Source organism: Aptenodytes forsteri, unplaced genomic scaffold, assembly GCF_000699145.1.
Source record: "Aptenodytes forsteri isolate BGI_AS27 unplaced genomic scaffold, ASM69914v1 Scaffold158, whole genome shotgun sequence".
Classification (NCBI taxonomy): Eukaryota; Metazoa; Chordata; class Aves; order Sphenisciformes; family Spheniscidae; genus Aptenodytes; species Aptenodytes forsteri.
In genome coordinates this window covers 573,706-588,418 of record NW_008794601.1, presented here as the reverse complement: position 1 = coordinate 588,418, position 14,713 = coordinate 573,706, and the positions used below count along the sequence as shown (strand labels likewise).

The 14,713-nt window shown below is 40.2% G+C and overlaps 1 protein-coding gene across 1 annotated transcript in view; it reads left to right on the top strand.

Moving 5' to 3' along the window:
- The window catches only part of LRRTM4 (leucine rich repeat transmembrane neuronal 4), a 229,932-nt gene that overhangs the window by 23,079 nt on the left and 192,140 nt on the right, over window positions 1-14,713 (top strand). The window lies entirely within an intron of this gene.

The window sequence follows — 14,713 nt, the reverse complement described above, 5'->3', positions numbered from 1 at the left end:
TAAAAACCGCAGAAAATGAATGTCTACTTCACAGAAACAGCAGTTCACTGATTCAGGGAAACTAGATTGAAACATTCAGTGGACAAAACATAATTTCTAATTGTTCATATTTGATGCTGAGATTAGAAGTAGAGACTCGGGACCCATCAGTTGGCCAGTTCCCAGTCTGGAAGACAGCATTTTAAAAAGTCAGCCATCAGTCTAGAGGTCTCATTTGTCAGCTAAAAAAGTCAGCTAAAAAGTCTAGAGGGCTCATTTTGGATATTCTACATCATTCAGGACTTTTTAAACACAGGAGTTGTGTGGTTTGAATTAACTTGTTGTAGTCAAAAGGCCCACTACCTCACCCCTTAGCATGGAAACAGTCGTGTCTTTCTATAGCTTATTAAGTTACACTGCTTTGGGGCACCTTCATACCAAAGAGACTTTGTTTACAGCGAAGGTTCCGAGTTATCCAGGGCGAGACAGATGGGAGTGAGAACACAGGCTGTCCAAAGACTCACACTAATGCAAAACATACAGAAGTACGTGGAAGGTATAGGTGACTTCTGAAAATGGTTGTCTAAGTGTTTCTTATTATGCTTTGCATACACCCATGATGGAGGTCCAGTCTACTGCATAGATCGGAGCAAGCCGGAGTTGTGTGGGAAGTGCAAGTCTTGATTTCTCTACAGTTAGGAAAGATCTGGAAGCGTTAGATTAGCGTTAGAATTTGAAACCACAAAACCAGTGCACCTGCAAGACCATCATTCCTTTCCAAAATAGAAGAAACGCTATGTGGTGTTTTCTTCAGTGACAGCAATGATTCAAGTGAAGTCATTATTGCCAAAAATGCCCCACTTGTGAGGAGCTGTGTTTATAGAAGAGCAAAGTGCGTGGTGGTGTTATGTGTCAGTTATGTATGGATATGGTACTCACAGATAACATGCACAATTTGTTCTTTGAATTCCAGAGTCTTTACAGACCTTTCAAAAACAGGAAGAGGAAAGGAAAAAATCAGTTTTTCTCTCTGCTTATGTTTACTGAATCAATATTTATATATTGTGATCTCATTGAAAGCCAGTGTTTATGGCTAGTTTTCCCTGTGCATCAGGCTGTGGCTTTGTTTCAGAGCGCTGCAACATTCTTTTTCTTTCAGGTAGGCACTTAAATATTTTTCCTCTCTCCTTGTGTTGATTGCTAATTATGTGGATGCAAGGTTTGCTTTGTTTCCTTTTAAATGCATTTGCTTGGGACTATTTCATCATCATCTTTGAATCAGACAACAGCATGAATATCAAACAGAGAGCTGTTAGGAGCTTGGCTTGCCACCTGTCTCCCTTCCAATGAGTCAGTTCTGATTTTTTTCTTTTTATTTCAACTTCTTCATCCATTTGATGTTTTATCATCTGAAGCATTTCTTTCCTCCCTTCTCCCTTTTTTTTATTTGGCATGTCTTTTTACCTACCTCTGAACCTCACCTGATTTCTTCAAGGAAGGTCCTTGAACTCGCCAGATTTCTTTACAGTAAGGATCCTTAGAAGAGGCTGCTGCTGCTCTATTGCTGTCCATTTTTATCTCTTTTAAAGGCAGTTTGAAGTGATATTTCCCTCCTCGTGTTTTACAAGGCTATCTTAAATTTTCTAGCAAAAAATCCCTTTTTTCCATTAAAAGTTTGATCATGATTTTCCTCCCATTTTTGCTTTTCATAGCAATAATTTATATTTCTTGTAGTGTAGCCTCACAGAGGCTCTGCTGAGTTTGACCCCCCTATTCCAGATGCTGTATACTTTTAGACTGTCTCTGCTACAGTGAACTGGCTGTTTAACCAGCCTGTAAAAATACTTACAAATTGTAATCAAATTGTCCCTCAGTTTTTTTAAGTGCAGGTCTATACAGGCAAGTGGAGACAAAGCCGAGCTCACTCCATGTGCTCCAAGCTAGCATGACACGGGGCAGTTCTAGACCAATTAAAAATATTGCTATGTTAGTGTGACCTTGTATCTGAGCTCAGGAACAGTGTGCTCTGGACTCGAACGCCTTCCCACATCGCCGGGATACAATGAGAAGGACTGTTCATTCTCACTGCTATTTTCTTCCTCCCTCCTTTCACTGTTAAAGTTCCTGCTCAGCTTACACACCACATACAAAGCATTGTTTTGGTAATAGGTGGGTTTATCCCCCTGTTCCCAACTAGAGACCCACCATGCAATGAGATATAATATTTGTCTCACCGCCAGACAGGTCCCCTGTCTGCAGAGTATCTCTCTGCTGTCATTTCTTAGTCTAGTGAGTAGGCTATAAGATTGCTGTGTCTTTCTACAACTTTTTCCTCTTGTGCTATTAACTAGACCTTTGGCCTATAAATTTGATTTTCATAATCTCCTTTCTCAGGTACAGAATTCTATTGGAGCCAAAATACTGTGTAATGGCTTTAACCGTGTAGACAGACAACAGGATCAGGACTTACAAGGTTTAAACTAAGTTTGCTCTTTAAGCCATGCAGATGCCCAGTATCTCTAGTCTGATTCCTATTTTAGAACTGGTATTGTACAAAATTTACTGGAAAATAACTTTGTTCTCTGGAATATAATCTCTTCCAGGGCATTTACAGAGCCACACTGAGAAGTATTGCTGTCTTCCTTCAGAAGCACTTGAGAAATTCAGATTTAGCACAGCTCTGTTTAGCACACCATTCGTATTCATTATCCTAACAGTACTGTTTCTGCCTTTGTCATGAGGGATCCATGTAGTAGACAGCTGAGATAATGCCTGGGAGTGTTTGGAGCATACAGTCCGGTAAGCATCTGGGGTAGGTGCGAACTGCCATCGCATCTGTCCGGTCGTCTTTGGATATGCCATTAACCACAGGGATGACTGAAGGCTTCAGGCCACCCCTGACTCCCTTCAGTTAACACACATGAATGTGCCTAGGGCTTCACTGACCGTTGCCTTCGGTGTAAAGTCAGGTCTCTCCTGCCCAGCCATTCCTTCAGGTACCCATGCAGCTGGGTGTGCAGGAGAATCCTCTTAATGAGCACATCATGGTGGCAAGTGAAACATGCCCGTTAGGAGATTATCTGCATACTCCCAAGATCTGAGGAATGAGCTATTCAGGAGAGACATACTCTTCCCCTTCATTTGAACTGCTTTAGAACAGGCTTATCACAAAATTGTAGTTTTACGTATATGTGCAATAGCAGAAATGGGACACAAGAAGTATTTATGGAAACGAAGCCTAGAAATGAAAATTGGGGTGTACCATTCCTCCATTCTAAAATTGCAGAAAGACCTTGAAAACCTCTTTATAATGCTGGTAGGGAGTACTAGTGTGTGCTGACCCATTTTGGCCACACTGTTTGTGTGGTGCTGAGCATTGTATGATCAATTCATGAAACGGTCATTGCAGAACAGAAAAATAGCTGAACGGTAACAAAGTATCAGGCAGAGAGGAATGGTATCAGTTTTAATTGTCACTGATCTCCTGCAATATGTTGAGTCATCGCTGCTTTCTAGTAAAAACTGTAGGATTTGAGAGAACGGAGAGCCTGGTGGAAAACACTCAGCCCCTTTCATAATTGGAGTGTGTGTCAGGGTGATCCACTCCCCACTTGAGATGGGCTTGCAGGCACAACTGTGTGTGTACTGCACAGGATATGGTATGGGTTGGTAAAACCTTTTATCAACAGGGCTGTTTAGCCCAGCTGGAGCATCTCTACCACACCGGCACCCTGGCTACTTTGGGTGGCATGGCAGGGCAGTACACTGGACTGGGTAAACATGCAGGGAAGGATAGGTGCTGAGTACACCTCTGTGAATGTAGTCTGAAAGACAGGAGTCTCTGCCACTAGGCAGTCTGTATCAGATCTTACCTCCCATTTGTCAGTTTAAATCCAGCTACGTTAACTACAGATGAAAGGATTCAATGCTCTGCAGTGTTCTGGCCTATGTGGAAAGCACTTGCTAATTCTCAGGTAGTTTCTTAAAGGATGAATGGAAACATTTTTCTGCATTTGTGTTGCACCCAGAGCGCTGGGTTCCTGATCCACGGGATCACGACGACAAAAAGAAATAATACTTGCAGAAATAGTCCAGTGCAGAAGCAGCACTTTAGCAGCTTTGACAGACATACCAGGAATTAGAGACTCAATTACGCCTTCAACCTCAGGTTTGAAACGCTCTGTGGAGGGGATGGCACAGCTGTTGTACCTGTCTGGTGGGTACAGAGAGGACTCCTGTCTCTAGAGCTGACAATCTGGAACACTAAATTCCCCCACACAAAGAATCCATCTGCTTCAGTAATGCACATCCCAACCGTGTATGCAGTTTATTTCAATCTCCGCTAAATTACATGCAAATGAATAAACAACATAATACAGCCTGTCCCAAGCTGTTGATATTTATTTCAACGTATACAAACAGATGATAGCTGTGTTATCTTAAATACCCCTTATGTCATCAAGAAAGTTGAGAGAAAATTATGTTCCAAAGTCTGTACTCCCCTCACTGAGGTCTCACCTCTTCTTTCAAACCTAAAAGAAAATATGAGCTTTCTGGATTGTCTCCAACAGCAAGAATTGTCAGTTTTTTCCATTTGTACTTAAAGAGGAAAAACATAAAATTGGGAAGCAGCATTGTTCCTTTAGAGAGCGCTGCCTTGGGAGCCACAGGGTCTGGGTCCGGGTCCGGTTCTCACATCCCTGTCCACGTCGAAACAAATTCCTTCCTTCCTTGGAGTTCAGTCTTCCCTTTCGCCTCTTGTCAGTTTGGACAGTAAACTTCTTTGGGATGGGGCTGTGCATAACTTTCTGTTCCTAGGTCTGTGAGCCTGGGTCTCCACCGGGGCCTCTAAAGGCTACTGCAATAAAAATAACAATAAATTTACCCTTTTCACCTTAGTCTTTAGTTTTTGCTGCCATTTAGAAAAGCAGGCAGCACAACCATATGAAAATGTCATTTGCAAACATCTACCTCTCCAGTGCTCACTGTGGTTTCATGGGATGCTTTCTAGAATCACATAGCTAAGAAATGGGAATTGTTTAGCGCACTCGTATGCTGGGACTGCCTGAACAGGATTAGAAAAAGGCACAAGGGAAACCAAACTAACAAGCTCTTGAACAAGGGGGCTATCAAAGTTGTTTAAAGGAAAATTAAGGAGAAAAGAAGAGACACTTGCAAAGACTTCCTTATCAATATTCCCCTCTTTTTTCTCTCTTCCCATGACTTTTAGGGGCCTGAGCTGGTTTTTTTCTTCCCTTTTTTTTTTCTTTAAAATTGTGTGACAGGCTTTGGCGTTTCTTCTTCTAAGTAATGGCCAATATATTTTAATTGAACAAATCTCATTTTCCTCAATGCTTAATAAAAAGATTTAAAGACAATCTAAAAATAAAACTGGTGTTGTATGTGGATTTTAAATAATTAACATGAATGTTCCCTTGAGTGTTTTAGGAGTTACAATGCATACCTAGTAGGAAGTTGAATCTGGTTTTCAGAATGTTTTGACACTTGCTTGAAACATTGGAGCTTCCAGGGCTTGGGCCCTAAGTTTGTGTAATAGGTTGTTCCTGGTGCTTGCATGTGCTATAGGAGCAAGAGAGAGCAAAACCTCGGTCTACCAGTGTGCCAATTGTTTTCTGAATTCCATGTGGGTTTTGTTTCACTTTGTATACAGACTAAATAAAGGTATTTCTCCCTACTACATACTGAGTCAGCCGCAATTGGCACAGGGCTGAACTGAAGTGAGCTGCCTTTTGTGCAAGGGAAACAGAAGTATGGACATGTGTGACTTCAGCTGTGTGTGGTCTTGCATTAGCCTTTGCAGGAATTTTATCCTTTGAGAATATTGGGAATTAGACCTTACAGTCACACTGCGGTTAAGATAGCCAGTGTGCCCCCACGGCCCCCACTGGCCAGTACCAAGGCCTTAATCTCTGCCCACCCGAATGCTTTGCGTAGAAGGTTTGGCTTTTACTGCAGGCATTGCGTGTCTGTTGGTCTTGTGCTGGTCTGTGTTTGCAGTGTGTAGTGCAATGACAGCGCCTGCCAAGTCTCATTCTCCACTACCTTGTTACGCTGGTGTTACTATTGGTTTCAGTATTGCTGTGGTAGGTAGCACAAGAGGAATTAAGCAAAGCGTATTTTTTGTCTCTATATAAAATTCATTCTGTTTATTATTCTTATTATTATTTTTGTAAAATACTAAACTCAATTGCAGATAGAATAAGCCATCTGGTTCCTGTCACAGCTACTGTATATTACATACGTATGGGGAAATTGCTTATTGATTTAGCCAAGTGTGAACAAGTGCTACTAGAAAACCACAAAAGTATTCGTAATACTAATAGATACTATCAGAAGTGACATGCTGCACTTGATTCTTGGCTAGAGGGCATCAACTTTTAACCAAGGATTTTAAATAAAAATCAGTTATTTCTATATAGATGACTGTGCTATTAAAGCTTTAATGAAAAATTTCTTGCAGAAAGAAAGGTAATGCAACTAAAGACAGTGTGTATGTTTTATTGACCTTACTGTACTTTATGTCTAGAATTAGACCTGGCTCCTGCAAAGTTATTTACATCAGCTGAATCGTCAAGAGAAGTATCAGTGTTGACTGCATACTGTTGTTACAGCACCCGCGTACATATATTTAACCAATTATTTGCATGACCTGGATGTTATTTTTAACCAATTTGACAGATGAAACCACTGCAAGAAAGTGGTACAGGGCAACCTCAAAAATCGGTGTATTCCTGCAGTGATTAAAGCATCTCAGTTTTCAAATGAACTGCTCTTGTAGGACTGAAAGTCAAAGAATTACAATACTTTTTGGGAGGAAAATTGGAATAGAGACTAAATTTGAGGAGACTGATTTGTTGTGAGACCATTTCAATCAGAGAATGAAAGAAAAAAATGTAGAGAGTCTGTAAAAATGGCCAGATAACAGAAACCCTCTGGTTTTGCTGTGTGGAGTTCCTGGAGTTCCAGCTGTGTCCGTAACTTCCTACAGGAATCTTTTCTTTGGAATTCTATGGTTGGAACTTGTTTCTGCATTTATGCCATGACTATGCTCATCTCACAGATGTTTATGTGCACTGTATTCTCCCAACGTTTGTATTTTAGAAACTGTCATCTCATCTTGAAGTAATGATCCCATCTTTTTGTTGCCACTGTAACAAAGTTTGCAAATAAAAATGCCAAATGAAGATCAGAAACATCATTTGATTGGATGCCATGAGGTACGGTGTTTCATTTCAGCAAGGAGGAGTTGCTTAGCACAGTGCTAACAGTATTATCATGCAGCCTTCGTCACCATTTTTAGAAGAGCAGAGATTCTCCCAGCTGTGCTCTATCTTTTTTTCTTACTCATCATCTTGTTTTGCATTGTCTGCTTTTTACTTTAGAATTATCTTCAACCTTGTCACTGTTAACGTCTGGGGGACATTTTCTTGATTGTATTTGAAGATTGGTGCTTCTGGCTTAAATGTCCAGAGATATTTTCACAAGGCCAATGTAAGAAACCTACTTACAGATGCTCTGGATTTTTCATATTTAATTTCGGAAGCAGGCGACTGTGGCTCACAGTGGGTATCATCTGATCTGACTCCTTGCAGAATGAAATCTGTATGTTTGTGTAGGATTCTGTAGTGATTTTGCTCCTAAAATTTTAAGTAATTAAACAGCTAATTAATTTTGTGTTACAGTCTCTGATAGAGATTACTGATCTTAGCCTTGCTATATGCATGTAGAGAAGGAGGATCAAGTTTTCAGTGAAATAGTTTAGGACTTTTGGGGTCTCCTCAGTTCAGGTCTCTGCTCTCCCACACAATTTCTGTGCGGTCTCTGCATACTCACAATATCTGTTCCCCAGTCGGGGTGGTAGCACTGGCTTTCTTCAAAAGGCAGGGCTTTTCTTGAGGGATAGCGGGGAATGCAAGGTTGTGTGCTACCCACTTAAATGATGCAACTTGATGAAAGAGATTACAATAGATTGTAATGCCAATATGTCCAAGTATGTATGAATTTATAAATGAATTTGCAGGCACTGTGCTAGGCAGTGCTGTCTATCTTCCTGATTTTTACGAAGCGGAGTCTGCTCACAAATGGACCCAAGTAAGGTAAAGGAATTGTTCAAGGTAAAGGAATAATTTTGACTCCGAAGTTCATACTGGTGGCCTATGACCTAATATCTAAAGTGAACAGCGGTATTTGAGCACAAAGCTATTGATCCAGGCTCTTGGCATACACAGGTATCTGCACAGATCCTACGCTTGACTCAGATTTTCCATACCTACTTTGCAGCGTAGTGGCTAACCATTCTGAGGAAAGCTTTGATCCTGGAACACAGTGCAGCAGTCTGAAAGTGGTCACTGCGGTGGCTGTTTGTTTTGTGGCTTCTACCCCTGGCTCAGAACATACTCCGGTCTGAGGTTACTATTTCAAACACAGCTCCCCCAAGGACATGTGTGGGTATTACTGCTTTGCAGTTTCCCAAGCTAGCACTGAGACAGTTACCTTCAGAACGGGAAGCGGTGTAATAATCGTCTTGTGGCTCTCAAACTGCATCAGTTAGTGTTGCTGAGAAGCAGGGATAGTTAGCCTGGCAACAATCCCATGTTGACATGGTTATATTCCTTTTTGGAGCTGATCTGGGATTTGTGCTGGTTGGTTAAGCTTGTTTAGGGGTCTTGAATAAGTTGCTACACTGCCCAGTGTCCTTAATTGTCCAAATGGCGAGCTTGCGATAAAAACAGAACGTGCAGACAGTATGTCAGTGTACCGGGTAACCTCATGAAAGTGAAGGTGACCAAGTGGCACCACTCTGCCTGCAGTACTAGACAGTAATCAAGAATAACCCTAGAAAAAAAAACTTGTTTCTGTGTCCGCAATGTCTGGTCTTCTGACTGAGGGGCTGGGGGTGGGGAAGAAACGAAGTTAGGTATGGAAGAGCCTGTGGAGTTGGAGGTGCAAGAGTTTGCTGATAATTATGTCCTGGTGAGAATGCGATGCAACTTGAATCATTAAAACAATGTTTTGTGCTCATCAATGAATTTTAGCTCAGCTAAGGTGCTACACCACTGAATTAAGCATATAGGCTGTGATGTGTCTGGTCTTCTGACTGAGGGGCTGGGGGTGGGGAAGAAACGAAGTTAGGTATGGAAGAGCCTGTGGAGTTGGAGGTGCAAGAGTTTGCTGATAATTATGTCCTGGTGAGAATGCGATGCAACTTGAATCATTAAAACAATGTTTTGTGCTCATCAATGAATTTTAGCTCAGCTAAGGTGCTACACCACTGAATTAAGCATATAGTGGCTGTGATGCTCTTGAATTAATAGAAGCTGCATCAATGGCTATAACATATTGATGAAAAATCTGGGGGAAAATGAATGCATTTGCTGCAAACATACGCAAGCGCAATTTTCTAAATTCTTAATTTGGCCTTGAAAATGTGCCAACTCATCTCTTCCTTCAAGCGAGAGCTCCTTAGCCATTACTCATTGTTTGCATAGTTTAAACTGAACAGCTCCACACTAAGAGCGCTAATGCATCCGTTAGCTGTCAGTTGGACCAAACTTGCATGTGTTTGCATGTTGGTATCTAAACTTGGACTCACAAAGGGAGATGTGAAATAGCACAATCCGCCACTCAATTATGGTCATTTCACATCCAATTAAAAAAAATACACTGGGATAAGATTGTGGAGTTAGACTCCCAGAAGAATCCAGATACAGGAGATTAATAGCAGTGACTCATCTAAACATAAAATATTTGATTTTCATTTTCACACTGCACTTGATTTAGGAGACATTCATTTTAGCATCTGTCAAGAGTAATGTATGTACACAAATAGACTGTCAGGAACTGAATGTGATTGCAAGTTGTGTAATGAATCTCCTCTCTGACTTCATAAATGGAGGCCAAAACCCTTTATGAAACCGGGCTAAATAGATTTAACAAACAAGCTAAATGTAACAACTGTCGTTATTAAATGTTTCCTTGAGCCATGAATAGTTACTCACATGTGGCAAAGGCACCTGTGAGATCCAGACTCCTCAGTCCCAGAGATTTTTAGTGTGGGATGCTCCTGGAGAAGTTCCAGAGGCAAAAGCTGAAGTGTGTGGCCTTTGCAGATGAAAACTGACAGGCATTTTCTGTGGATCTTGAATAAAATGGATGTGCACTATATTCTCTTTCATGGATCATTTACCTAGGGCCTAGAACTATTAAAAAATGCAAATGTTAAAAGTTTTGAAAGAAAGCTAGATGATTTTTGATGAAACTCCTCATGAAAAATAATCCTCCGATCTTCTAGCATAAAAATGCAGGCGTGTTTGCTTGCACTAGTGTCCTTTGGACTGAGTTTGGCAGCTATAAATACCAATATACTGTCTTCCAAATGACAGCAGGCTGCTCTGACATTGAAAATTTCCACTAGCTTTACTTCTTGTCTCTGTAACTGGGGGAAGAATAAAAGCAATGCACTATCTGGCATGGTTGTTCGGAGCATATTAAGCTGTGATGTTTATGGATAAGTTACATTTGTCTTGTGTATAGTGGAGATTCTATTAAATTAAAAGCCCTTCTTAATGGTAATGCTGCACTTCCTCAGAGTTCTTTCTTTCTGAGTCCCAGAAGCAGATATTAAAGCTTTTAGTATCAAATAGTGTTTTGGTGGGGTTTTTTTCTCCTTTCTGCAGTAATTGAGCAGTAAGTTGATCAGGCTTGGGCAAGTACAGATAAATCTAGTGGCTTTTGACTTTTCTAAGCTAAGTAGTATCAATATAAGGCACCTGTATGGCTTCATTACTTTAGTAGCCTGGTTATCAGAGGTACCGAGCATCTACTGTAACGCTCTGAAAGCTGTGGAAGCTTTTGGTGTTCTGTCAAATCAAGAGTCCGTCTGATCTTACCTGATAAGCTTTAGCTGGTGCAATCTCGTGTGTGTCAGATAAAGTCACGCCTCTGTTTCAAAGAATGATCCTTTAAAATGGCAATAAATCATCTCACTTTTAATCTGCTCAGCAACAAGGGAGCTGTTAATACTTCCTCCTAGTACCTAATTTGTGCTGTGAATTTTACTTCATGACAAAGGATCAGCAGATACCATGTTCAACTGATCACAGCTCTTCAAAAAAGTGTAGGTGATACTGTTCTGAGTTACGGTAAAAATAACTTAAAACTGAATGCTCCACTTAGTTAATAATAATGCTTAAGTACATTACATCTTCAAGAAGCTGTATAAACACTAACTAATTAGTACCCCCAACTAATACATAATACTCCATCGTGGTATGTAATTATGTATTACTGTTAGAGCTGGAAGAATTATTCGTTGTGAATAAATTATCCAGCAAATTTTGGGTTTTTTCCCTTACTGTTGTGAATCTGTTTGCAGAATATTGTGGTTGATCTCACCTTTGCCATAATGAGAGTAAAAGGTATCCTTTATATTCTATGTAATCAATTCCTTTAGTCATTTGATGCTGGTTTGTGACTATTATTTATATTGTAGCAGCATCTCCAGGCCCAGGTGAGTGTAAGACCTCATTGTGCAAGGTGCTGTACATTTATACTCATTGACCTGAATGTGAATTGCTATGAAGAGAAGGAACAAAATGGGAAGGGAAATGGATACAGAGGGAAGGAATAAATGATTGGCCCATGATCACGGAGTGTGTCGAGTAAATCCATTCTGTGTGATTGTATTGGAATTAAATGCAGGTTTCTTGAAATCCATTCCCTTAGACAATGCCTTTTCTCTTAATGAGGTCATAACAATTTATCGCAATGTCATAGTAGGTGCTTAAGTCCCCAAAATCTCAGTTTTCTTATCTCGAAAATAGGTCAATGTTTACTGTCTTGAGATGGGGGTGTTATGAGGCGTGAAGATGGCGGCATTCACACTGAAGGCACATTGCTTTTTGAACAGAGGGAACTATTCAGATAGGGCCCCTGTGTTTTCCAGGCCCTAAGTTGCTATTATGTGTTGAGATGGCTTGCCTCTGGTTTTACAAGCTGTTTGCAAATAGCCAATGTGGCAACGTGCCTGGACGTCCCAAAGCAGTTCTGCTTACCAATTTTTGAAGTGCTTCCTTGGGAAGCCTCACCATTTAGCAGTATGCAGTGATACACACACACATATATACCAGGAGTGAAATATAATCTGTCAGTACTTCTTTTGGAAATGTCTCTGTATTCATATTTGCTATTTAATTGTTGTTGCTTTCCCAGCATTTTTCGGAGCATGAGTGAGACTGGATGTGTTTAATCTTAGAAAAGAGATGACTAAGATGAAGCATGATTAAAGTATTCTCAATAATGACTGATTTGAAGAACAGTTATTTGGAGCTTCTCTTCTGTCTTATTACTCAAAAGTTAGAAGATAGTGAAACTGAAAGATAGGAAACTAAAAAAAAATACGAGAAAAAAAATACTTTTTTTCACTGAAAGAAAGAAATCCGTGGAAGTCATTGTCACAAGATGTCCATAGGTTGAGATTTCCTTGCTTTAAAGAGGACTGAACAAGAATAACTAAAAATGTTATACGTAACGTTTTAAAAATATGCACAGATATGAAATTCCATTCTTCACATTTAAGCCAGTCTCAGATCATGAGGACAAAGATGAGTTTCTTCTTTGGTAAATTATTTTTCATCTTCTTGCTGTAGAGTTTCTTGTGACCTCAGTTGATCTATCTGCATTTGTATGATGGAGCTGAAAGGCCCTGGCTCTTAAATACCACAGTAGTTCTTTTGTGTCAAGCAAGGTTGTCCCTTTATGGAAAATGCCACTATATATGTATTTCTTATGGGACCTCCTCTCCTGTCTGCCATATTCACACTTTTTGTTAACAGTTGCTCTGATTTTGGTCTGCTGTTCAAAGCCATACACTAAAAATTACCACTTTAATTTTCTGTGTTGAATGCAGATGGAACAGAAGGCTAAGGGTAATAGATCTGCAAGGAAGTCTCTCATTTCTTCCTCTTGTCATTTTTTTTCTACTCTATTTTAAGGAAGAGGAGGTGAAAATACAAATATGGCCCAAATGCAGAATGTTAGTCTGTGAAAGCTCCGGGGATTATTACGGTGGGCATAGCATCATTGGGGTAACCACAGCAACTGGGTGGGTTTTTTGCGTTCTTTGCAGTGAGTATCAGAAAATGCCACTTTCTTGTCAAATGCAGTGAGTTTATAAATATCTGCCTGGAACGTACTTTCCAGAATTGCTCCTCATAGTTTGACACGGACTGATTTTAATGGTGTTCCATTAAAAAAAAAAAAAAATATTTTACTGAGAAAGTAAAAGGAAGGGCATACGTGCCTCAGAAATAAATGTGTCTGATGTGATTGCAGAATTCATGTTCACTCCATACAAGTGTAGTTAGCTGTCTGATCTTCAAAGAATTTCAAAGAAAAAGGCATTAATTAATCCTCAAAGTAGCTCTCATGCATGAATCTTGTCAAGAAGTAAACTACTCTGTGAAGTGACAGTGGGTCAGAAGTCTCTGTGCCTAGGTAGTTTCCTTTCCCAAGTTAAAAGAATGACATCTGGAATCACATAATTACAAGCCGGGGCATCTTTTGGCTGTCAGCAGTTTCTCTGAGGGTTGTGGGTGCAAAAATTGCCATTTAGTGGCTAAAGAGTAGGATTTGACTACAATGAATGAGCGCTCAGATATGGGCATCAACTCACATGCCTTTAGGGAGCCAGAGTTGATGTACTAGAAGCCCCGGCTGAAAAGAGTGTATCTCATTGTGAGGGGAGTGGGCTCTGTAGAGGGAGATTCCCTGAAAACGCTTAGGGGTACCTGGGTAGGTGCTGCCCTGGGTAGTAATGAAAGTCATCGTGTCACTGCTCTGCCCCAAAGTCTAAGCGAGGCAGATGAAGAAAAGGTCTGGCTGGCTGCTCTCCTGCATTTCAGTTACAGTTGCTTTGGCATGGTGGTGTCCGAAAAAGATGTTCATAAATGCCTGTTTCCTTGGCAACCAAAGACTAACAGATGATTGGTCAACTGATAAATATTTTTAGAATTAAGCAAAATTTATAACCTGTTGCCAAATTTCCCCAGGAATAGGAGGTTCGAGAAGATCTGAGAGCTGTTCCTAGCTTTTGCATAGACTATCTAGACTTGTCTAAATCTAAATTTGCTTTATCTTAGTTTTGTACTCATTACTGGTGGTTGTAGCTATCAAATCCAAGTGCCTTCCAATTAGTAGCAAGAAAAAACCTTCACGTATTCTTATGTACGCATGTATGCGTAGGCACGCTTTGTTTCTTCCACTTACAGAATTAGTCCCAAAATGATCATGGGAATATTACAAAGGGCTTATTCTGACAAAATTGAATTAAAGAAATTGATGCTTTTTAATTTCCCTGGCTATGAGATGAGAGTAATCGCGCTTACTTCTTTTTGTACAGATGGAAATTCACTATTATATGCATCTGTCATGGATACTAATGAAGGCTAGTTAAAAACTTGTACTTTTGATGAAAATGTGTGGTAACACTGAATTTCATGGAAAAATGGGGCAAAGGTAATCATATTTGTGCATTATTTTTTTTCTATCCTGTCCTACTCAAATATTAAGGTGGTAATATCTCTAAAATAGACTAAAAGTTGGGATGCTTGCAATTCCTGGAATCATAGAATCGTAGAATAGTTTGGGTTGGAAGGGACCTCTAAAGGTCATCTCGTCCAACCCCCCTGCCCTGGGCAGGGACATCTTCCAACTA